General features: G+C 39.2%; 2 protein-coding genes across 2 annotated transcripts in view; both read right to left on the bottom strand.

Moving 5' to 3' along the window:
• SERAC1 (serine active site containing 1) overlaps positions 1–14,257 on the bottom strand; it is a 381,209-nt gene extending 366,952 nt beyond the window's left edge. The window contains exon 1 of the mRNA XM_053710914.1: positions 14,215–14,257. The gene's annotated coding sequence lies outside the window, so the exon portion shown is untranslated. The remainder of the gene's footprint in view (positions 1–14,214) is intronic.
• Positions 1–14,332, bottom strand: part of GTF2H5 (general transcription factor IIH subunit 5) — a 52,561-nt gene extending 38,229 nt beyond the window's left edge. Inside the window, exon 1 of the mRNA XM_053710916.1 lies at positions 14,215–14,332. The gene's annotated coding sequence lies outside the window, so the exon portion shown is untranslated. The remainder of the gene's footprint in view (positions 1–14,214) is intronic.
• Positions 14,333–24,196: the final 9,864 nt, after the last annotated feature.

The raw sequence follows: 24,196 nt of genomic DNA, 5'->3' as shown, positions 1-24,196 counted from the left end.
CAACATCATACGCAAAAGATCCTGTGGTTGTTTTGTTTTGTTTTTAACATAGAAACATGCAAAATATGCAACGATTTTCATTGGAAAACGGAGAATAAGTCAGGGGAAAAAAAAAAAAAAAAAAAGTTCTTAGTGTCGGTGCGGCCAGAGCGTGCAGTATCAAAAAAGCAGTTATATGTAAATTACTACAGTAAGTTTTAAATTTGTGTATTTTCATGAATGAAACATTTTTAAATGTTACATCGAATGGCACAAATAAAAGTATTACATTTACCATCACTTTAAGCTGTGAGATATATTTTTCTTTTTCCCATTGCTCAAATTTCTTTTTCTTTTTTGCTTGGAAGTACAGTAACTACCCACTTCAGTCTTAGATATTTTCCCTGATTGGCTACACCACAAACCTTGCTTCTGTCAAAATTTGAACTATACAAAATATTTAAAAAAAAAAATACTTTTGCATGTACATAACATATCAAATATTGTAAAAACAAATTCCCATCATTTCTGGCATTATTTGTTGAAAGCTAAACCTAGGTAAGCTCATATGCTAATTTCTAAGCCCTTGAAGGACACCTCTTATGTCACTACATTTTGACAGTTTTGCACAGCTAGACAGTGCTAGTTCATGTGTGCTCAATCCCAAGGAATTTTTGATGAGTCAGCACTGACTGGCTAAAATGCAAGTCTGTCAAACAAACTGAAATAAGGGGGCTGCCTGCAGAGGCTAAGATACAAGGTAATCACAGATGTAAAAAGTATATTAACATAAAAGTGTTGGTTATTCAAAACTGGGAAATGGGTAATAAAAGGAATTATCTATCTTTTTAAACAATAAACATTCTGGAGTAGACGCAGGGGCGGAACTATTAGTGATGCAGCAATCGCAGCTGCGACTGGGCCCGTGGGAGGTCCTCCATCAGGGGGGCCCCAGCTTCAGCATAACAATTTATTTTTTCCAACTTTTTTTCAGAATTTCTCACCCCCGCTTCCCCCCCCTCCTTCATCCTACTCCTAACACTCACTGACAGTTTTAAATCAGAGCGTTACCGCGGGTTACTATGGCAACGCTCTGAAACACTTCCTACTGAGCAGTAAAGAAGGAGCTGCCTGCCTGAATGTAGTAACGCAGTTAACTAGTCATGATGAGTACTGTGAGTGTGAAGTGGAACTGGAGCTTTCTGAAGTTACAGTACATTACCTGGACAGCCAGATCAGCAGCCACAATATAAGATCTGGATCAACAAGTGAGTGTTACCTTTAACAGTGCAGTGGTTATTGTAAGGAGTGCATGTTAAGGGTTGCAAATACATTTAATTTAATAAATAATAGTTTCCAAAAAATGTCATTGTAATGCAACACAACACTTGCACAAAGTCCTTGTGCAATCTGACACATAACCCAAAATACAAGAGCATTAGGAGTTGATATGTTGGAAAGTTACCCTACAAATTTTAGTGAGGACATTGAGATTGTGGTTCATTGTAACCATATGTGAGGTTTAATATTTACTTTCTATTGCTTAGTACATGACTGTGACATGTGGTTGCTTGCAAACATCTGCATATTACTGCAAATAAAGAAAGATCTTCAGACCACAGTTTCCTTCTAGCTATATTTTTCTTGTAAACAGCTTGCATTTAGTTTACTATTTCTAAACGGTGGGTTGTCTTTTACATTAATATGGGGATTTCTTGTAGAGGTATTACACTTTGTTGTTTATTAGTTTATAATGTCCAACTATAATATTAACTCAGATAGATAGACCACATATATGAAAATAGGGTCTGATTGTTAGTAATATATAGAGCCTCCCTCCTCTTGTATAACTGGTTGTGTCTGTGTTTTGTATCTGTATTTTTTTATTTTTACAATGAATCAATGTCATTGTGTTACCCCTAATGCTACAGAATTATGCTGCACTTTACAAATACATTAAGATAATAACACAATATATAGTCATAAACTTCAGAAGGCTGTTATTGCTATTAGTGTAAAAATGGCAAAGTTCGGTTAAGGAGGCAAGTTAACCCATTATTTTTAAAGAACAATGAAATGCCCTTCTCTGCCTTTGAACTTTATGATAATATGTGGAGAAAGGTTTTGTCAGGTCTCCTATAAGGGATGTTCATTGAGAGTTTGTCCCTTTTTACTATAAATACCTGGCGTCTAGTACTAAAGGCATTAGGGTCATAAGCCTGGATTTTTGTGAATAGCTATTTCTGCTTGAATCTTCCACAACATTCTGTCTTCATTTATCTGTATTGATCACCTGCCTGTCCTCTTTCTTACACTCAATGACAGTGAACTAGATGGAGAAGATGATTATAGCCCTGAAGCTTTGCATGTTGTGTGTGTGTATGCAGTATGCATGTCGTGTGTGTGTGTGTGTGTGTATGTGTGTATGTGTAAGGCGTGTGTATGCAGTATGCATGTCGTGTGTGTGTGTGTGTGTGTATGTGTAAGGCGTGTGTATGCAGTATGCATGTCGTGTGTGTGTGTGTATGTGTAAGGCGTGTGTATGCAGTATGCATGTCGTGTGTGTGTGTATGTGTAAGGCGTGTGTATGCAGTATGCATGTCGTGTGTGTGTGTGTGTGTATGTGTAAGGCGTGTGTATGCAGTATGCATGTCGTGTGTGTGTGTGTGTGTGTATGTGTAAGGCGTGTGTATGCAGTATGCATGTCGTGTGTGTGTGTGTGTATGTGTAAGGCGTGTGTATGCAGTATGCATGTCGTGTGTGTGTGTGTGTGTGTGTATGTGTAAGGCGTGTGTATGCAGTATGCATGTTGTGTGTGTGTGTGTGTGTGTATGTGTAAGGCGTGTGTATGCAGTATGCATGTCGTGTGTGTGTGTGTGTGTGTATGTGTAAGGCGTGTGTATGCAGTATGCATGTCGTGTGTGTGTATGTGTAAGGCGTGTGTATGCAGTATGCATGTCGTGTGTGTGTGTGTGTGTATGTGTAAGGCGTGTGTATGCAGTATGCATGTCGTGTGTGTGTGTGTGTGTGTGTGTGTATGTGTAAGGCGTGTGTATGCAGTATGCATGTCGTGTGTGTGTGTGTGTGTGTGTGTATGTGTAAGGCGTGTGTATGCAGTATGCATGTCGTGTATGTGTGTATGTGTAAGGCGTGTGTATGCAGTATGCGTAAGGCGTGTGTATGCAGTATGCATGTCGTGTGTGTGTGTAAGGCGTGTGTATGCAGTATGCATGTCGTGTGTGTAAGGCGTGTGTATGCAGTATGCATGTCGTGTGTGTGTGTGTGTGTGTGTGTGTGTAAGGCATGTGTATGCAGTATGCATGTTGTGTGTGTGTGTGTGTGTGTATGTGTAAGGCGTGTGTATGCAGTATGCATGTCGTGTGTGTGTGTGTAAGGCGTGTGTATGCAGCATGCATGTCGTGTGTGTGTGTGTGTAAGGCGTGTGTATGCAGTATGCATGTCGTGTGTGTAAGGAGTGTGTAAGGCGTGTGTATGCAGTATGCATGTCGTGTGTGTAAGGCGTGTGTATGCAGTATGCATGTCGTGTGTGTGTGTGTGTGTGTGTGTAAGGCGTGTGTATGCAGTATGCATGTCGTGTGTGTGTGTGTAAGGCGTGTGTATGCAGTATGCATGTCGTGTGTGTGTGTGTGTGTGTAAGGCGTGTGTATGCAGTATGCATGTCGTGTGTGTGTGTGTGTGTGTGTGTGTAAGGCGTGTGTATGCAGTATGCATGTCGTGTGTGTGTGTGTAAGGCGTGTGTATGCAGTATGCATGTCGTGTGTGTGTGTGTGTGTGTAAGGCGTGTGTATGCAGTATGCATGTCGTGTGTGTGTGTGTGTGTGTGTGTAAGGCGTGTGTGTGTGTGTGTGTAAGGCGTGTGTATGCAGTATGCATGTAGTGTGTGTGTGTGTGTAAGCCGTGTGTATGCAGTATGCATGTAGTGTGTGTGTGTGTGTAAGCCGTGTGTATGCAGTATGCATGTAGTGTGTGTGTGTGTGTGTGTAAGCCGTGTGTATGCAGTATGCATGTAGTGTGTGTGTGTGTGTGTAAGCCGTGTGTATGCAGTATGCATGTAGTGTGTGTGTGTAAGGCGTGTGTATGCAGTATGCATGTCGTGTGTGTGTGTGGCGTGTGTATGCAGTATGCATGTCGTGTGTGTGTGTGGCGTGTGTATGCAGTATGCATGTCGTGTGTGTGTGTGTGTGTGGCGTGTGTATGCAGTATGCATGTCGTGTGTGTGTGTGTGTGTGTGTGTGGCGTGTGTATGCAGTATGCATGTCGTGTGTGTGTGTGTGTGTGTGGCGTGTGTATGCAGTATGCATGTCGTGTGTGTGTGTGTGTGTGTGGCGTGTGTATGCAGTATGCATGTTGTGTGTGTGTGTGTGTGTGGCGTGTGTATGCAGTATGCATGTTGTGTGTGTGTGTGGCGTGTGTATGCAGTATGCATGTTGTGTGTGTGTGTGTAAGGCGTGTGTATGCAGTATGCATGTCGTGTGTGTGTGTGTAAGGCGTGTGTATGCAGTATGCATGTCGTGTGTGTGTGTAAGGCGTGTGTATGCAGTATGCATGTCGTGTGTGTGTGTAAGGCGTGTGTATGCAGTATGCATGTCGTGTGTGTGTGTAAGGCGTGTGTATGCAGTATGCATGTCGTGTGTGTGTGTGTGTGTGTGTGTGTGTGTAAGCCGTGTGTAGTGTGTGTGTGTGTGTAAGCCGTGTGTATGCAGTATGCATGTAGTGTGTGTGTGTGTGTGTGTGTGTGTGTAAGCCGTGTGTATGCAGTATGCATGTAGTGTGTGTGTGTGTGTGTGTGTGTGTAAGCCGTGTGTATGCAGTATGCATGTAGTGTGTGTGTGTGTGTGTGTAAGCCGTGTGTATGCAGTATGCATGTAGAGTGTGTGTGTGTGTGTAAGCCGTGTGTATGCAGTATGCATGTAGTGTGTGTGTGTGTGTGTGTGTAAGCCGTGTGTATGCAGTATGCATGTAGTGCGTGTGTGTGTGTAAGCCGTGTGTATGCAGTATGCATGTAGTGTGTGTGTGTGTGTGTGTGTGTAAGCCGTGTGTATGCAGTATGCATGTAGTGTGTGTGTGTGTGTGTGTGTGTGTAAGCCGTGTGTATGCAGTATGCATGTAGTGTGTGTGTGTGTAAGCCGTGTGTATGCAGTGTGTGTGTGTGTGTGTGTGTGTGTGTGTGTGTGTAAGCCGTGTGTATGCAGTATGCATGTAGTGTGTGTGTGTGTGTGTGTAAGCCGTGTGTATGCATGTAGTGTGTGTGTGTGTGTAAGCCGTGTGTATGCAGTATGCATGTAGTGTGTGTGTGTGTGTAAGCCGTGTGTATGCAGTCTGCATGTAGTGTGTGTGTGTGTGTGTAAGCCGTATGCATGTAGTGTGTGTGTGTGTGTGTGTGTGTGTGTGTAAGCCGTGTGTATGCAGTATGCATGTAGTGTGTGTGTGTGTGTGTAAGCCGTGTGTATGCAGTATGCATGTAGTGTGTGTGTGTAAGCCGTGTGTATGCAGTATGCATGTAGTGTGTGTGTGTGTGTGTAAGCCGTGTGTATGCAGTATGCATGTAGTGTGTGTGTGTGTGTGTAAGCCGTGTGTATGCAGTATGCATGTAGTGTGTGTGTGTGTGTGTAAGCCGTGTGTATGCAGTATGCATGTAGTGTGTGTGTGTGTGTGTGTGTGTGTGTGTGTGTGTATGTAAGCAGTGTGTATACAGTATGTATGTATTGTGTGTATGTAAGCAGTGTGTATACAGTATGTATGTAGTGTGTGTATGTAAGCAGTGTGTATACAGTATGTATGTAGTATGTGTATGTAAGCAGTGTGTATACAGTATGTGTGTGTGTGTATGTAAGCAGTGTGTATACAGTATGTATGTATTGTGTGTATGTAAGCAGTGTGTATACGTAAGCAGTGTGTATACAGTATGTATGTAGTGTGTGTATGTATGTATGCAGTGTGTATACAGTATGTATGTAGTGTGTGTGTATGTAAGCAGTGTGTATACAATATGTATGTAGTGTGTGTGTGTATACAGTATGTATGTATTGTGTGTAAGCAGTGTGTATACAGTATGTATGTATTGTGTGTATGTAAGCAGTGTGTATGCAGTATATATGTAGTGTGTATACGTAAGCAGTGTGTATGCAGTATATATGTAGTGTGTGTATGTAAGCAATGTGTATGTAGTATGTATGCAGCGTTTGTGTATATGCATGAAGGCCTTTTAAAAGGAAAGTAGTGTTGCAACATTTCATGCATGAATTTAAGACAAACTGGTTTGTGTTTAAAAATTCACACTTTATCACTATTGCCTGCCAAGTAATATCCAAAGTATTCTAGGAACGAGTACAGTTTACATTACTTGCCTTAACTAGAAAATGTTTGTGTGATGTGTGTTTTTTTGTTTTTTTAATGTCAATGTATCAAAAGCATGCTTTTTATGGGGGGGGGGGCTTCTTGGATTCTTGGCCCTGAGGATTCTAGTTACACCTCTGAGTAGTTGGTCCCTTTAAAAGGGACAGTATACACTAATTTTCATATAACTGCATGTAATAGACACTACTATAAAGAATAATATGCACAGGTGATCTAACAATCCAGTAAGTTTAGCTCTGTTAAAAAGGTAGCTAAACACCCACTGCAAGTGGGAAATAAGACACTCCCCCTCCCCCTTCCTATGCATATGAAAAGACCCTTTACACAAACAGGAGCAAGCTGGAGTAGGTATACATCAGTATTCTCATAAAACTTTGGTGCTTGGTTAGGAGTCTGAAAATCAGAGCAATGTTATTTAATAATATGCAAAACTATACATTTAAAAAATAAAAACACATGTATAGGCTATATAAATGGATCATCTACAAAACATTTATGCAAAGAAAAATCTAGTGTATAATGTCTCTTTAAGTTTAGAAATTTTCACGGATGTAACTGGTCAAATTTTATGAACCACTGCCACCTGCTGGCAGAAAGTAATATAGCAAAATTAAAAAAAAATGGTTTATCTGAACCAAGTCCTGATTAAGACAAATATCAGAAGACCTTAGAACAGGGCTTGGTAAACCTGGGCACTAGGATTCAACTAGAATCTTAAAATGAAACCCTTGTGTCCTGGTTTCAAGCCCCTAAAACACCAATGGGTATTCCCCACTTACCATTTGCCAATGCCAACTGCACCTAAAATTGGGCCCAGAGTGTCACGCCGCGCCACTCTAGCCGTTGCTAGGGGCGCGGCGTCTCCTTCCCTGGTCGTTGTTAGGGGCAATGTCGGCTCCGGATACGTGCGGTGGTGACCATTCTAGTGGTTTATCCTGGACTGCTTTGCTGTTGCCAGACCCTGTCTGACCATTCTAGTGGTTCATCCTTGGACTGCTCTGCTGTTGCCGCTGGGGACTGTCCTGCCTGTTGTGAGTGCCGCCTTCCTCATCTCACTAACTTTCTCTGCTCTGGGATATTCCCTATCATTCCGGCTCGACGCCGGGATAACAAGACTACGGGCCGAGTTTGGTCTGATAGAGTAGTATCCCACGAGCGTTACACAGAGCAGCTAGATCATTTCTAGGACGCAAAGCTTTGAACTACAAGTTCCAGCTCACTGCACTACCAATGGAGGGGACTTTAACATTGGGCTCACTCTAAAAGATGTGTATGTCTCTGTATTAGTACGTACAGTGAATATGTTGCACAATGCTACTTGACAGGGGAGTTTAATTTTCATAAGTGCTGTGGGCATGCTGCAGCACATAGATAGTTGGAAGACGTCCTTGGCAAAAGTGACTACCATCATGGCTTCTATTGCAGCCTTCAATAAGAACACAAAGATTTGGGAATCATGCAATTCTGGATATGGATTTTTTCTAGATTATCTGTGCAGATTCTCATAAACATGGCTAGTGCAAAGTACACTTTTTTTGCAGTTAACCCTTAGTGGACTGACTCAGTCATCAGGTCAATTATTGGAGGTGAGTGATGTTATAAAGGCATTGCAATTGAGATTGCATGTTAAATGTTCTAAAGTTATCTATTCACTATTAAAAGGAAGTTTTACCAAGAGTTGTTTTATTACACTTCATACTGTGTGGTGTGATGTACTTTTGACAGTGGCTGTATGTTCAAAAGCACCATCGCTGTGTAAAGCGAGCATGTAAAGTAAATTTCATTACTGAATGACAACACATTTTACAAATATGAACTGAAACAAACTCTAATATTACTATACAATAGTGAAACTTGTACATGAGTAACCCCAAGGCAGAATACTGTGATGTGCGATCTCATCGCAGAAAATTTACCGTTTCAGAAGAAAAAAATATTTGGCTGCAATTTTCATTTCTGCCTGCAGGTGTCACTGTTCCGTTCTCAGTGTAAATATTTACTACGTTCCTCTCTCTTCAATTTCCTCCCCCTTCCTGAACTCCAGTGCGGTACAGGGTAACAGCACATTGCAGAAAAGATAAGTCAGGGCTTAACAAATTTATTCTAGGAGCCAACCAAAATACTTAGGAGCCTTTTGTGTGGTCTCCCCTATATATAAGAGAGGCCACACGGACACTTAAAGTGAAGGTAAACTTTGATAAATGAAAGCACGGTTTTTAAAATCATGCAACACTGGAGATGGATTTTTTTCTAGATTATTTGTGCAGATTCTCATAAAGTTGGCTGGCGCAAAGTACACTTTTTTGCAGTTAACCCTTAGAAGACTGACTCAGTCATCAGGTCAATTATTGGAGGTGAGTGATGTTATAAAGGCATTGCAATTTAGATTGCATGTTAAATGTTCTAAAGTTATCTATTCACAATTAAAAGGTAGTTTTACCAAGAGGTGTTTTGTTACACCCAAAATACTTTTAGGAGCCAGATTTTTTTCACTAAAAAAAAAATCTTATCGCGAAAAATAAAAAAAATAAAGTTCTGCCTCTGGGATGAGTAATTTGTGCAGTGTATTTTTATTTATGTATTACTTTTATAATTGCGGTCGCACTGTACCAAGCAGCAATGCGCTACTAGCAGGTGATTGGGAACTTTACACACTCATCAATTAACTAACCAGATGTTTTCAGCTAGCTCCCAGTCGTGTGTGCATTGAAGTTCTGGAGCTGACTTTAAAGTGAAAGTCAATCCTAGCGTTTGTGAAACGCTAGGATTGACCATTGACTTAAATAAAGGGGACTTTCATTCATGAAGTATAACATAGTTCATGCAGAAAGCTCCTTTATTTGTTTCAAGCGTTCGCTGTTCTGAGCTGCTCAGACAGCCCACGGCAGAACGCTATTTTGCTAAGAGGTGAAAATGTCACCTCCCAAGCAAAACAGCTTTCTGCCATGGGCTGCCTCAGCAGCTCAGAACGGTGAACACTTGAAACAAATAAAGGAGCTTTCTGCATGAAGAATGTTATACTTCTTGAATGAAAGTTCCCTTTATTTGTTCCAATGGTCAATCCTAGCGTTTCACAAACGCTAGGATTGACTTTCACTTTAACTGTGTGTTAAATCCCTTTGCATGGGTTTAATACATAGTTAAAAGCAAGCAATAGTACAATAATAAAAGGCTTCCACATATTACAGCAGTTTCTTTTTTGCACTCTTAAGTCGCTTTAACTTATGATTCATAAAAATATGCAATGTCCTCAAGGACTAAAGTAGTTAATAAGACGCATACTATACTGCTACCCAGCAAAAAACTTATAAACCTTTTTTCCATAATACAAAAGCTAGGAGAGCAATTAAAAAAAAAAAAAATACTAAAATGTATATTAAATTAGTAATAATAAAAAGATATGAAACCGAGCAATCTGCTTATCTATTTAAAACAGATATGGTGTAATCTATATATTTTGAGGCAGACTAACTTTGCAAATACTTGACAGTTTACAGGAGCTGATATACAGACGGCAACCTGACCTGGGCTCTTCAGAAAAGGTTGGGGAAAAAAAAATGATACCCATAGATTGCCAGCACTTGGAACACGGACATTAACTTCCTAAGTTATATGAATTGTATGATTGCGGCTAACACACACATCCATCACGGAGATCTTTCATTCAGTTCCCTACTTTACTGCTATCTTTTGGAGGAAATTAGACAACGTGGATAACACTGATAAGATGGCGGCGCCTGTAACTTGGAAAAAGAAAGTGCAGCATGCGCTTGAACAGTGTCTCCAAAGGGTGGAACTAAATCTAATAAATGTGATAACTTCACTTGCTATCCCTAACCAAAATGAGACTACTCCAGGGCTGATAAATTCACACCGCCAGACATCTAATACTATTTTGGTGGCCCCTGCGAAGAAGCTTACCCAGCTCATCACGACGAGCCCACAAGCAGTGGCTGTGCCTACCTCTTCCCTGGCTTGCTATGCTGGAGATTGTACCTGTTGCTGGGGCGTCCATCTTGGAATGCACTGTCCGGTGCATGAGAGCCTAGCGGTGAGAAGCTCCTGTTATGTGCCTGTGAGACTGGAGCATCTTTTCTCATGTGGGAGAGGCGCGGAGACCCGGAAGAGCTGCTGAGTCGTTCTGCTGTAGCCGAGCTGGAGCAGGGCCCAAGTCGTACAGGGAACTTTTCATCAACTCCTCGTGCCGACACGCTGTTACCGAGATGAACATGGTTTTATGCGAGTGTGATGGCAGTGTGCGGCGGATTAGGCATATGTTAAGACGGTACATTATTTAGATCACTAGATAAAGGAGTGCTGGGCTCCGTTTCGAAAGAATACTCAACATGTTGCCTACTACCTTTTGAGTAATATGTTGGACGTTTACGAACACATTTTCTGTCTGATAATTATAGTACAGCACTAGTGGTCAATAAGGCACTTTCACTTAACACTTGCTCATTCTGTATCTCTATATCTTGAGCAATGGTGATGCTTACAGCCGCAAACTTAGTTTTCAGATCTATATAGTGCTCCCTTTTGTGCTTCAACACTGATCTTTCTATGCTATATGTTTTGTCATATACCTAGGCTGCCCATGGCAATTTCCTGGAGCTGGGTTATTTGAGTTGGTTATGTATACACTTCACCGATACCCCTTTGTTTTCCACATCAGTATAATGATCAATACCTTGGGTAGGTGGGTTGAAAGTTTGCTGGTTTACTCTCCTTTTTGGGTCTGATGTTTCACTAACAATTTATTTACGTTTTGGCTGTATCTCTGGGAACCTGGGGTCAGTTATTATTCTGGCTGGCTCTGACATCAAACTTAGATACCCATGTTAGTGTGATACACCTTTAAGGTGCATCCCGCCCTCAATAGAGAACCTCCCTTTAAAAGGGGTTGGGTGCTGTTCATCAGTGCCTGAAAATTTTGTTGCTTACTTTTTTAAGCACACTCTAAGCTAAGTTCGTTCTGATACGTTTTTGTTCTATTTCTAATTTGATACTTATCAAGTTTCCTCCTAGGTTTTTCACTGTGTTTATCTGAAACAGTGTTTTAGGAGTTCAACTTACTCTGAAATTCGTACTCTCATTCACTGAATTATCCGGATTGCTCCTCTTCCCGGTTTGGGCCGGCCGGATCTACTTTCTCCACCGCGACCGGAAGTCGCACTCGCACCGAAGCCTCTGCAGCTTTCAGGTACGCTACATCGTAGCTCAGCTCTGCTTCTGGTACTTCTCTTACCATACCTCAAATGTGAACGGTTACTCTATGCTACTGAGCCCTATTGCGCTCCTGTTATTTATCACTGTTCCTGTGCATACTATCTGCAAGATTCGGATGAATGACTTGTATATATTTTAGAGCTGTCTGTGCGTGAGTGCGTGAAGATCAAAGGGGACTTTATCCTGTGTTATTGCAACAAATGTTTCTAGAGCTGACACATTATACTACTTATGTTTCTATATACTTCTCTTGGCAATTCAGTGTAAACTCAGCCTGCTTACATTGATATTCAGAGTTATACTCATCATAAATAAACTGACTCACATTTGGAGTAAACAGGCTTTTACAAGTATTAATCTCCTGTTTAATTTCCTAAAGAGTTACAATTCCATTAATTAACACCCTCCTAAACATATCCATCACAGTTAGCTACTCATATGACTGATCCTATATTATATACATGTATTAATGTATTATAGTCTACATATATGATGTGTAATGTACACGTGGGTATGTTATCCTTAAGTGACACTCAGTCTTACAATGTGTTTGGGATTCTGAAGGTCCCAAAAAAGTAAAGCCCTTTCATTTATAAAGTGTACCTAAGTTGACCTATAGTTTATGATGTAGGTAGAGTATATATTATCATATGACATTGCATATTAATCCTTGTTTCTCACGTCACAGTGATTAGAAAGAGGCAAGAATCAGATTTTCCTCCTTATATGCTCTACCCATTATACAAATATATGTCTTTTCCATACCCTTTTTAAACCCAGATTAGAGATATTCATTGTTTATTCCCCTAGAAAAGTTCTGGTCTATATATTTCAATTTGCCAGCTATAACTCATTAAATTAACTATACACCCTATAGTGCACTACGCCCATAATTTTTTCATTATAGCCTGATGAAACGGCTCTGTGTAGCCGAGAAACGCGTTGCTTGATTTTAAAACATTTTAATAAAATTGTTTTACTTTTACCCTGCTGGAGTCTGATCTCCCCTCTTTCCCACTTTGGACTGTGCAAATTCGAGAGACCGGCGTTATATACACTGTCTACTGTGACCTGTTTTTCCTCCTGTAAGTGTACAGATTTTTGGAACACAGAGAGGAAGGTGTGTCACTACATTGGGATCCTGATTGGCCACATTGAACATGCTCCTGACCGAGGATTTGCTGCTGCCTACACTGGTCTTCCGGGCGACGCTGAGGTCCCGGTCTGCACTTTCAGGCACGCCATAGTGCCGCTCTGTTTGTGAGTATTGTTTCTCACCCTCCCCATACTCTGTCTGGGTTGTTAACGATATTACCCTATTGGCACCTTCCTTTCTCCCGCTACGGAGTTGGTTTAAAGCCCCCTTCCCTCACTAAGGAAAGGTTCCCCGACATATCAATGTCTTGACAATAACTTTAATCGGACCTGCATGTCCGTATCATATGTATGGGTCTATAGGAGCGGGGGTCCTGCGTGTCCCCAATTGTTACTTATACTTCTAAAACTGAATAAAAACATATATTAAAAAAAAAAAGATATGAAACCTAAAATTTTACCAAGAGAAATTATAAAAAAAATAAAAAAATTGGTAATAGAAGTAAACAAGAAAGTTGTTTAAAATCATATGTTCTGGATTGCAACGTTGTATTTACTTGAAGGATCGCATATTTTTATGTCATTTGAGAATTTATGATGTATATTATATGGTAAATCTCAATTAAAAAAAAAATTGTAACAAAAAAAACACAATGCTCTGAATCATGAAAGACAAAATGTGGGTTTCATATCCCTTTAACACATTTTGCATGTAATTTTTACGCAATTTTGTATAATTTTTACGCTACAAGGGCAAGCAACAGGATTATCTCAATTTCTACCACATATAGTACAATATTGGTTCAATCATTAAAGGGATAGTATAGTCAAAATTACAATTTCATGATTCAGATAGAGCAGGCAATTTCAAGCAACTTTCTAATTTACTCCTATTATGATTTTGTCTTAATTATCTTTGTATCTTTATGTGAAAAAGCTGGAATGTAAGCTTAGGAGTCTGCCTATATTTGGTTCAGGAAACTGGGTAACGCTTGCTGATTGGTGGCTACATTTAGACACCAATCAGCAAGCGCTACCCAGGTTCTGAACCAAAAATGGACCAGCTCCTAAGCTTACATTTCAGCTTTATCACATAAAGATACAGAGAGAACAAATAAAAATTGATAAGAGTAAATTAGAAAGTTGCTTAAAATTGCCTGCTCTATCTGAATCATGAAAGTTTAATTTTGACTAAACTATCTCTTTAAGCTGCAGCCTTATCTAAAAAATCATTATACTGCCATTTGTTAAACATTGTTTCCATTATTCTGTACTCAAAATGTACTCCTATACAACTGGAATGACCATTGTGCTATATATACATATAAAATAATTTACCTTACAAGCAGTAATATAGCAGCGCAGTTTAAACACAGGTGACTTACAAAAAAAAATAATCACATAAATTTAATAGCGTCACAAGCACGTTATGTTTGCTTTATGATTTTATAGCTCAGCAGCAAACTTGCCTGACGCAGTCTGAGTGACGTCACACGGCGCTCAGGCAGTAGAGTATATTCTTAACTCATATACCTCTCAATTTCGTCTCCCACTTTCTGACTTAGCTTTTGTTTTCTTCCCCACTACAGGTTCCTTATCCGCTTCCTAGCAAGGTTATCACGTTATAGACGACGTGACCGTCAAGTGACAGTAAACACAATAGCTGACGCAAAGGGGTGCACACGGCCATATTTGTTAAGGGCAAAAGAAAATATTAATTTTAATATCTACGTACCACCATCCTGATTTATTAAAACTTGTAGCGGTGCGGTGTTGTATCAGAAATGGTGCCCCTGTAGAACTCCGCCCCCTACCGCAGAAACTCCCATTCTCCTCCCACCTCATACATTCCATACCGTCTTGAAAGCTCAGTCTCCTTACTCGTGCATGAGAAACATCCCCTCCCCGGCACTCTGTATTCGCCACAGCTTCTTCTGCTGATGTAATGCAGCTTGTCACACGCTCCCTTCAGTATTTCATTAGACAGGTCGAATTCATAATGCCCTTCGTACATACTGCAATATATATTCTTCTGCAATTGAAACAGTTTGTAATATAATCAAATAAAGATTAATAACAATAATGTGCATGGTTCTTTACTACTTTTGTTCTCTGGATATCCTTTGTTGAAAAGACTTTATTGAAAAACTGCAATACATAATCTGCTGCATTTTATATGTTTAAAGAAACAGTTTGTAATATCATCAAATAAAGATTAATCACAATAATGTGCATGGTTCTTTACTACTTTTGTTCTCTGGATATCCTTTGTTAAAAAGACTATTGAAATACTCCAATACATATTCTGCTGCAATTTTTTTTTTTTTTAAAGTTTTTATTGAGGAGAGAAAACATACAACAGTTATAAACAGTATGCAAGATAATATCTTCCATTTTATAGCAATAGTAAATATTTTGCTTTAGAGTCCTCATTTTCCTTCCCCGTCTGTAATATATTAGGTCACTCTTGGACCTTTCAGGCAATATAGCTAGAGTCCAGGGGATATTAAAACGCAAAGAACAAAAAGTATCTTACATTGACAAAATCATTACAAGTATGATATAAACAAGTTGTATTCCAGACACTTAGACCTGAGCTGAACATAGTGTAAGGGCATAACATCTTGACACATTCTATTAACCGTTGAACAGCTGCAATATACATTTAATACAATAAGCTATTGTGACCTGGTAGTGTAAAAATTAGAAACTGCGCCTACTGTATTTTTCTTAAGAAAGTTGTAGAAAACCCTTTGGAAAAAAACAAAACTTCCCTTTTATGCAAGTTTATCTGTGGGGTCAGTCTGGGAGTAGAGATTGGGATACCATATTTGAAGAGAATGAACATTAAACGAAAAAGAGAAAGGTGGTTAACTATGGGTGATTTACTATCCTAATAAAATATATATATATATACCTAAAGCTGGTAGTGTTATCATGGATGCCAAATGCTATGTGCATTGTGTCTGTCTCGCGGTCCCGGCCGCGGACCGCCCGACAAGACAGTTTATTTGAGTCTGCACTACCTGTTGACATAGCTTTTCGTAGGATCTAGTGTCCCTCCTTCTATATGGCTTGAGTAGTGTCTTCTTGGGGGCCCCCCATTAACCCCCATGACATACACCTATTTACCTAGTTTGAGGAAGGATGATAACACTTCACCCAGCGACATACTGTTTAAAAACTCCCATTAAAATAAATATATGTGATACAGACATCCCACCGGTGGTTCTACTTTCTTTTAACTAATTATTGTGCATATGGAGCTATAGAGGGTTGATATACATAAGAGTTGAAGTATGCTGGTTATATCATACAATGCTACATGAACAATTTTGAGCCCCATGTGCATAATGAATAACATTCCTAAACAACATATCTACAAAGAGAACCATATTCTCAAACAGAACAAAACTTTCTTTAACTTAAGGCATAGTAAAATCGTGATACTTAGCTATAGTCCTAGGGGTCTTATCCCTGCTTGACTCTTACAGAGTTTGTTAGGTAACAGCTAGACCCCTTGTTAAATGTCCTGCCTTTGATCTTGAACCCGGCGCGGCCAGAGTAATGCTGAAGTGCTTACCAAGTGGCCCTGTTCGGTAGCTGGTTCTTTGATCGCTGTGCGATACTCCATTTTGCAGGGTACAGGTCTTGGAGATTTCTGGAGGATCACCGTTTAATGAGGGATTTAGGATCTCTGGAGTCACAGACCTTCCGGAGCCACCCCCCAGGCCCCGAGGCAACTCCAGCGGTCTCGGCCAGTGCCCGCTCATGTTTAATAGCTGTGCTGTCTTCGTGCGATAATAAGATGGCTCCTTCGCGTCCTCCGCCACCGCAACTCGATGCTTCTATTTTACCGGGCACCATCTTAACTTGAAGGCCATGCTGCTGTAGCCCGTCTCTCTGCGCTGGGAGAAGCCGCTTTGCACCAGGAGAGCCCCGGTAAGCTTTGTCTGCCAAGTCGTTCTGCTCTGTTGGTAGAGATATGTAAAGTAGAGTATCAGCTCGTTGAGAAGGCTCCCCCTTTATCTGAGTGCTAAGGGTTTCAACTTTCGTGGGCCTCGTGTAAGATTCAGGTCTGTGGGCAATAGTTTGCTGCGTAGTTTTCATTGGTGATGTAGTCTGTGGTAATCTATCTATAAGAAGCTGCAGTTCACTCTCAGATGGCGCTTTCTCTATGAGAGGTTGGAAGAGGCTCTCTAGCCTTATAAGAAATACGTCCCATTTGACTGGAAGGGGATTACCTCTCATGGTAGCTATGATGTTCGGCAGCCTTTCTAATATTTTGCGTAGTTGTCCACTGTCAACAGCAATGTTGTATAAAGTTACGAGCACTCTCGTGTGTCAACAATAAGTAGTTGTGTGAACAGCTCCGGTCAAACACCCCAGAGAAACCTGGGGGAAGGCGCTGCCTGTGAGTTTGCCACGACTACAGGCCTCAGGTGTCCTTTTCCGACCCTGGAGTCATTAATACAGCAAACGAGTATAATTTTTGTTAATGTTCTGTAGTATTCACGAAACCAGTCGTGTGGGCTCTTGATGCTGTGTAAATCAAGCAATAAATGGCATATTATTAGCTCTTCTCCCAGGAGCAGTAGAAAAATGTGACTGCTCAGAGTCACTTCGTCTCTGCTGCAATTTTTTTGTTTAAAGAAACAGTTTCTAATATAATCAAATAAAGATTAATAACAATAATGTGCATGGTCCTTTACTACTTTTGTTCTCTGGATATCCTTTGTTGAAAATACTTTATTGAAATACTCCAATACATATTCTGCTGCAATTTTTTTGTTTAAAGAAATAGTTTGTAATATCATCAAATAAAGATTAATCACAATAATGTGCATGGTTCTTTACTACTTTTGTTCTCTGGATATCCTTTGTTGAAAACTCTTTATTGAAATACTCCAATACATATTCTGCTGCAATTGTTTTTAATGTTTAAAGAAACAGTTTGTAATATCATCAAATAAAGATTAATAACAATAATGTGCATGGTTCTTTACTACTTTTGTTCTCTGGATATCCTTTGTTGAAACCTTTTAGCCTGTGAGTTTGCCACGACTACAGGCCTCAGGTGTCCTTTTCCGACCCTGGGGTCATTAATACAGCAAACGAGTATAATTTTTGTTAATGTTCTGTAGTTTTCACGAAACCAGTCGTGTGGGCTCTTGATGCTGTGTAAATCAAGCAATAAATGGCATATTATTAGCTCTTATCCCAGGAGCACCTAGAAAAATGTGACTGCTATCCTTTGTTGAAAAGACTTTATTGAAATACTCCAATACATATTCTGCTGCAATTTTTTTGTTTAAAGAAATAGTTTGTAATATCATCAAATAAAGATTAATCACAATAATGTGCATGGTTCTTTACTACTTTTGTTCTCTGGATATCCTTTGTTGAAAATACTTTTTATAAATACTCCAATACATATTCTGCTGCATTTTTTTAATGTTTAAAGAAACAGTTTGTAATTTAATCAAATAAAGATTAATAATAATAATGTGCATGGTTCTTTACTACTTTTGTTCTCTGGATATCCTTTGTTGAAAATACTTTATTGAATAACTCCAATACATATTCTGCTGCATTTTTTGTTTAATGTTTAAAGAAACAGTTTGTAATATAATCAAATAAAGATTAATAACAATAATGTGCATGGCTCTTTAATACTTTTGTACTCTGGATATCCTTTGTTGAAAACTCTTTATTGAAATACTGCAATACATATTCTGCTGCAATTTTATTATGTTTAAAGAAACAGTTTGTAATATTATCAAATAAAGATTAATAACAATAATGTGCATGGTTCTTTACTACTTTTGTTCTCTGGATATCCTTTGTTGAAAACTCTTTATTGAAATACTGCAATACATATTCTGCTGCAATTTTATTATGTTTAAAGAAACAGTTTGTAATATCATCAAATAAAGATTAATAACAATAATGTGCATGGCTCTTTACTACTTTTGCGCTCTCTTCCTCCCCCTCTCTTTTGCGCTCTCTCCCCCCCCCCTCTTTTGAGCTCTCTCTGGCTCCACCTCTCTTTTGCTCTCTCTACCCCCTCTCTTTTGCTCTTTCCCCTCTCTTTTTGTTCCCTCTCTCCCACTCTCTTTTGCTTTCTCTCCCCCCCTCTCTTTTGCTTTCTCTCCCCCCCTCTCTTTTGCTCTCTCTCCCCCTCTCTTTTGCTCTCTCTCCCCCTCTCTTTTGCTCTCTCTCCCCCCCTCTCTTTTGCTCTCTCTCCCCCTCTCTTTTGCTCTCTCTCCCCCCTCTCTTTTGCACTCTCTCCCCCCTCTCTTTTGCGCTCTCTCTCTCCCCTTCTCTTTTGTGCTCTCCCTACCTCTCTCTTTTGCGCGCTCTCTCTCTCCCCCATTTCTTTTGCGCTCTCTCTCTCCCTTCTCTTTTGTGCTCTCTCTTTCCCCCCCCTCTCTTTTGCGATCTCTCCCCACTCTCTCTTGTGCTCTCTCTCTTCTCCCTCTCTTTTGCGCTCTCTCTATCCCCATCCCTCTATTTTGCTCTGTCTCTCTCCCCCTCTCTTTTGTGCTCTCTCTCTCTCCCCTCTCTTTTGCACTCTCTCCCCCCCTCTTTTGCGCTCTCTCTCTCTCTCCACCCTCTTTTGCGCTCTCTCCCTCCCGCTCTCTTGTGTGCTCTCTCTCCTTCCCCCTCTCTTTTGCGCTCTCTCTCTCCCCCCTCTTTTGCGCTCTCTCTCTCCCCCTCTCTTTTGTGCTTTCTCCCCCTCTCTTTTGCGTTCTCTCTCCTCCCTGTCTTTTGTGCTCTCTCTTCCCCCTCTCTTTTGCGCTCTTTCTCTCTCTTACCCCCCTCTCTTTTGCGCTTTCTCTCTCCCCTTCTCTTTTGCGCTCTCTCTCCTCCCTCTCTTTTGCGCTCTCTCTCCCCCCTCTCTTTTGCGCTCTTTCCATCCCTCTCTTTTGCGCTCTCTCCCCCCTCTCTTTTGCAGTCTCTCCCTCTTTTGCGCTCTCTCTCTCCCCCTCTCTATATAATAAAAGGCCAAGTGTGTTTGTCCTTGCGTGCAGTCTCTACTGCGCATGACAGCTTCGGACAAACATACTTGGCCTTTTATTATATAGGATATGAAAACATATTTATTTAAGGATATATTTTTCTTGTTTTATTAATTTTTTTAATGTTTTGATATATGAAATATTTATTGCAGCCCTAGGAATAGACCTAGTTGGAATTTTGGAGATATATATTTTTTATTTTTAAATACATATTGAAATTTAAATAAGAACATAACTCCAACTTTTCCTATACCTGGGCCAGCAATAAATATTACATATTACAATACATTTATAATGTTAAACACCTCCACTTTAATATCTCAATGGGAACTAAGGGGCCAATTTATCATCGGTCTGTCCAATATGATCCGCTCAGCAGATCATGTTCGACAGACATCGATGAATGCCCACTGGCAGAGGGTGTCAATCAACCTGATCATATAGGATCGGGTGGATTAATGTCCACAGACTCAGAGCAGGTGGACCAGTTATGGAGAAGCGGTCTTAAGACCGCTGCTTCATAACTGCTGTTGGAAACAGGGGCATCAAGCTCCATTCGGAGCCTAAGCCTCAAAATCTTATTTTTCCTCTTTTACATCTAGTTGAGCGTGTTGTAATGCCTGAGACCTTATCAACAGCTTCCAACAGTGTTTTACCTGTTTGCATGTTCAAAGGAAACCGGGTGTAAATTTGCACTTTTCTGCTTCTATTATTTTTTTTATGGGACGCATAATTTTTTTCTGGCTGCCGGTAATGATGAAAAACGTGCATCGGATTGTCAATAAGTGTAATGGCTTCTGACAGCAGTTTTTCCTTTTGCTACCCCGTGATAACCTGATTGCAGCTGAGAGGAAAGGAGCCCTTAGTAAAATACTGGATACTTGCTACAGTTACACTGTCAGGATATCTGTGAGTGTTATTAAGTAATATATATATATATATATATATATATATATATATATATATATATATATATATTTGTCTACACCAAATGATCCACTTATTTGTGAGGCTGTTTGTGGCACAGCCCCCCTTTCTCCTGATTAACAGAATATCTGAGAACAAAGGAACTCACATCTGTAAAATCTCAAGATGACACAGACCCCTTGCTGTGACTAGGTACACATTACAGGCCAGGATATCTCAAGTTATCCATTTCAAAAGAGGCATGTGTAAATAATTTTATTCTTATCTGAAAAACCGGTCGCTCCATCTTCAAGAATAAGGGAATATACAAACTTACTCAGAGGACACAGCTGTCCTCATCCAATGTTAAATTGTCCCTGCTGAGTTGTATACAAATCAAGCTAGCTAAGCAGAAACACAGTACAACTTGTACAATTTTCAATATTGTATAAAAATGTGTATTTGTGGACCTAAGAAGTAGTGCATAGCAGTAGCATGTTGGATACATATTTGCTGAATTTAATAAGTAGCTATACACTCAATTTAAAATGTCAAATCTATTTTAAAATGAATAACCTATTCTTTTTTTTTTCCAGGCATCTGACAAGTTCATTTGTGGTTGTCCCATAAATTGTGTCATATGTTTTTGTACTCTCAGCAAGAGGTGTACTGAATGTGAAATATGCTGTGTTTGGATTAATCTGGGAAAATAATCAAATGCAACTTTAAATGCATTTTAAAATAATATTAGTATAATACTAGAAATACACTCATGTCTGGTGTCTATGAATGCATACTGGATTATCTTAGATGGGACAAATATATGACCAGACAGGTTTATTAATATAAAGAAATAGTGTATTTGATAAACATTTTTTTAAGATAGTTAAACTGAAGCAATATTTGATGGTAAAACTGCATTTCTGGGTGTCTGCTGCCACCTATAGATCAGAGATGGTATCGCAGACAAAAGATAAATGGCTACTCAGGGAGGTGTCTCCCAAATAACCAAGAGATGTTCAGATCCAAGGGCGAATCAGAGACAAGCACTGGTAAGGGCCTATCAAAATCTTATGGGAATGATTAAAGAAAAGGAGGAGGAATTCAATATTTTTTAAATAAAGGTCCATACACACTCTAAGACAGACAGACTCAAGGAAGCATTAACTTTTGGGGAGAAAAATACATAGGCTTTGGTGCCAAGTATATTCTCTGCCATTTTGGGGACACTTTCTTGAACAAAGAAAGATTAACAATTTTGAGGCCTGCACCTTTGCGCATTGTGAGTAAACCCTCCATAGATGACCCACGAGAAATTCAGGAAACTGAAACATTGATTTTGTTATTTGGGTAAAGTATAATAAACTATTAAGTATATATATAATATTTAAATCAAAGGCATTCTAAGACTATAGTTAGATTACAGTTGGTAAATTTAAAGAGCATACTTTGTATTTTAAGCTCATATTCATAGTCCAGTGTAGTTTAAAACTAGTCATATTTGGTGCTAAGTAGCTTAATTATACTTGTCCGAAAGTTAGCGGTCCATATTGTGGTATTTTAATGCGACTCTGATTTGGGAGATTCATAGTGAATAAGGTTAGTTTTAAAGGTACATTTGGTTTGCTTTGTAAAGAATATTGTAACTGCATAAGTGTGTATCATCTGATTCATAATCTGGTTTCTATAAATATAATTCAATGTGTTTATAAATGTAATAAAAAAAGAATTTAGGAATTTATATTAATTTTAATTGTTTTGTATATATACTTTTTAATTTGGAGTTTATTTTAAAGAATAATTATTAAATTGTATTGTAACCATGCTATATACTGACAACAATTTCTTCAGGACTAGTTGTTAATGTGTTAAATTATTTATTTTATTACTAAAACAAGTGTACAACATTATGGCAGAGATAGTATTTACAAAAAATGTCTTTGAAGTCTAGGTAATGAAATTATATCAGAATGGAGTGTTGCTATTGTTGTCATGACAATGTAGTGATGCTCTATGAGCCATAACAATGGAGTGTTCTAAGCAATGCCATCACAATACCATGCTGGCTATAAATTCTTGCCATCAACTGCCCAATGCTGAGGGTTAGTAGTGAGGCGTGTGTTCTCAGGTGCTGAGAAGACAATTACTATTGCTGAGTGGAGTGAGTAGTTTGAGAGCCTATCCAGGCATGGCTGCCACCAGTTCAAGTGGCAGCAAGAAGATGTCTGATGAAGAAGTAGCAGATCCATCCCCAGACATTTTAAAATTGTTTGATCTGCTGAACCAGTGGTACTTTTGGGGAAAGCTGAGTGGAGTCAAAGTCAAGTGGAGTAAAAAACCTCTTATGGTGATGTAAGTTGAGAACATGGAGGGAAAAGGGCTTTGTATTTAATATAGATTTACACTAAGGTCTTACAAAGGAGAAGTAATACATTATATAATTATATACTTTTACACTGATTAGATATCAGACTGATAAATTCATGTCAACCATATTATTTGTGCTGAATAATACCATATCCTCTATTAGAAATATAATACTGATTGTTATTATGAATTACATTTTTAAATGTGTTAATGCTATTTCTTGTTAAAGGATCATATGGCCAAGATCTGAGCCACAATCTTTAGCAATAGTGTCACCATTAAATTTCAGCCAAAAATATGGTAACCACATAACAGCACTTATTGGGGTCCATTTATCAAGCTGCTCCATAACCCTGTCCGTTTGCTCTGAGCAGATGGACACACATCACCTGAAAATTGACACCTCTCTGCTGGCGGCCGTGAATCTGCAGGGGGCGGCGTTGCACCAGAACGTATTGCTCTCCGCATTCAGCGAGGTCTGGCGGACCTGATCCGCACTGTCGGATCAAGTCCGCCAGACCTTTGATAAATATCCCCCAATAAAGCAATTTGCAGTTTATTAGTATAGAAAGAAATGTAGTTTTCAACATAATGAAATAAGGAAATGATTAACCTTGGTAAAGCAAAACAGATGCACAAATATTTATAAATATATAATATATTTATTGTATATATATATATATATATATATTGTGTAAATATATATATATACACGCATACAAAACTTTATGTTGAGGGAAGAGTTTAAGTTCCTTATCAGTTGATAAAAAGCATTGACATTTTTAACTTAAAAGAATTCACCCCACATAATTTAATATCATAATATTATTATACAATACAATATTTGCTAGGGGAATTTTATATCTTCTGAAGTCTAGTCTTAGAGGTAACATACACACACTTGTCACTAAAGTATAATTTATATTGTGATTTTTTTTGCACTAACATAACTAAAATAGCAGTAGAATTTAATCTTTATTTTTATAGTTCTGCAAATTTAGCTTTTAAAAAAATATTTTTATATACAATAATCTTTTATTTCAGGTGTGCTGGTTTGTGTAGCTACCTACGAAAATCTGGCAAATGCACCATCAATTTAAGCGAACCATTGCTTAAACGGAGGAGCAGAAAAGATCTTACGGCTAGATTTGGAGTTTGGCGGTAGATGGTGTGCTAACGCTACGCGTGGTTTATGTCTAACGCACGGCATTGTTTGACTC

This window comes from Bombina bombina, chromosome 4 (assembly GCF_027579735.1).
Source record: "Bombina bombina isolate aBomBom1 chromosome 4, aBomBom1.pri, whole genome shotgun sequence".
Classification (NCBI taxonomy): domain Eukaryota; kingdom Metazoa; phylum Chordata; class Amphibia; order Anura; family Bombinatoridae; genus Bombina; species Bombina bombina.
Note: the sequence above shows the minus strand (reverse complement) of the source record. Positions and strands in the feature narration are given on the sequence as shown.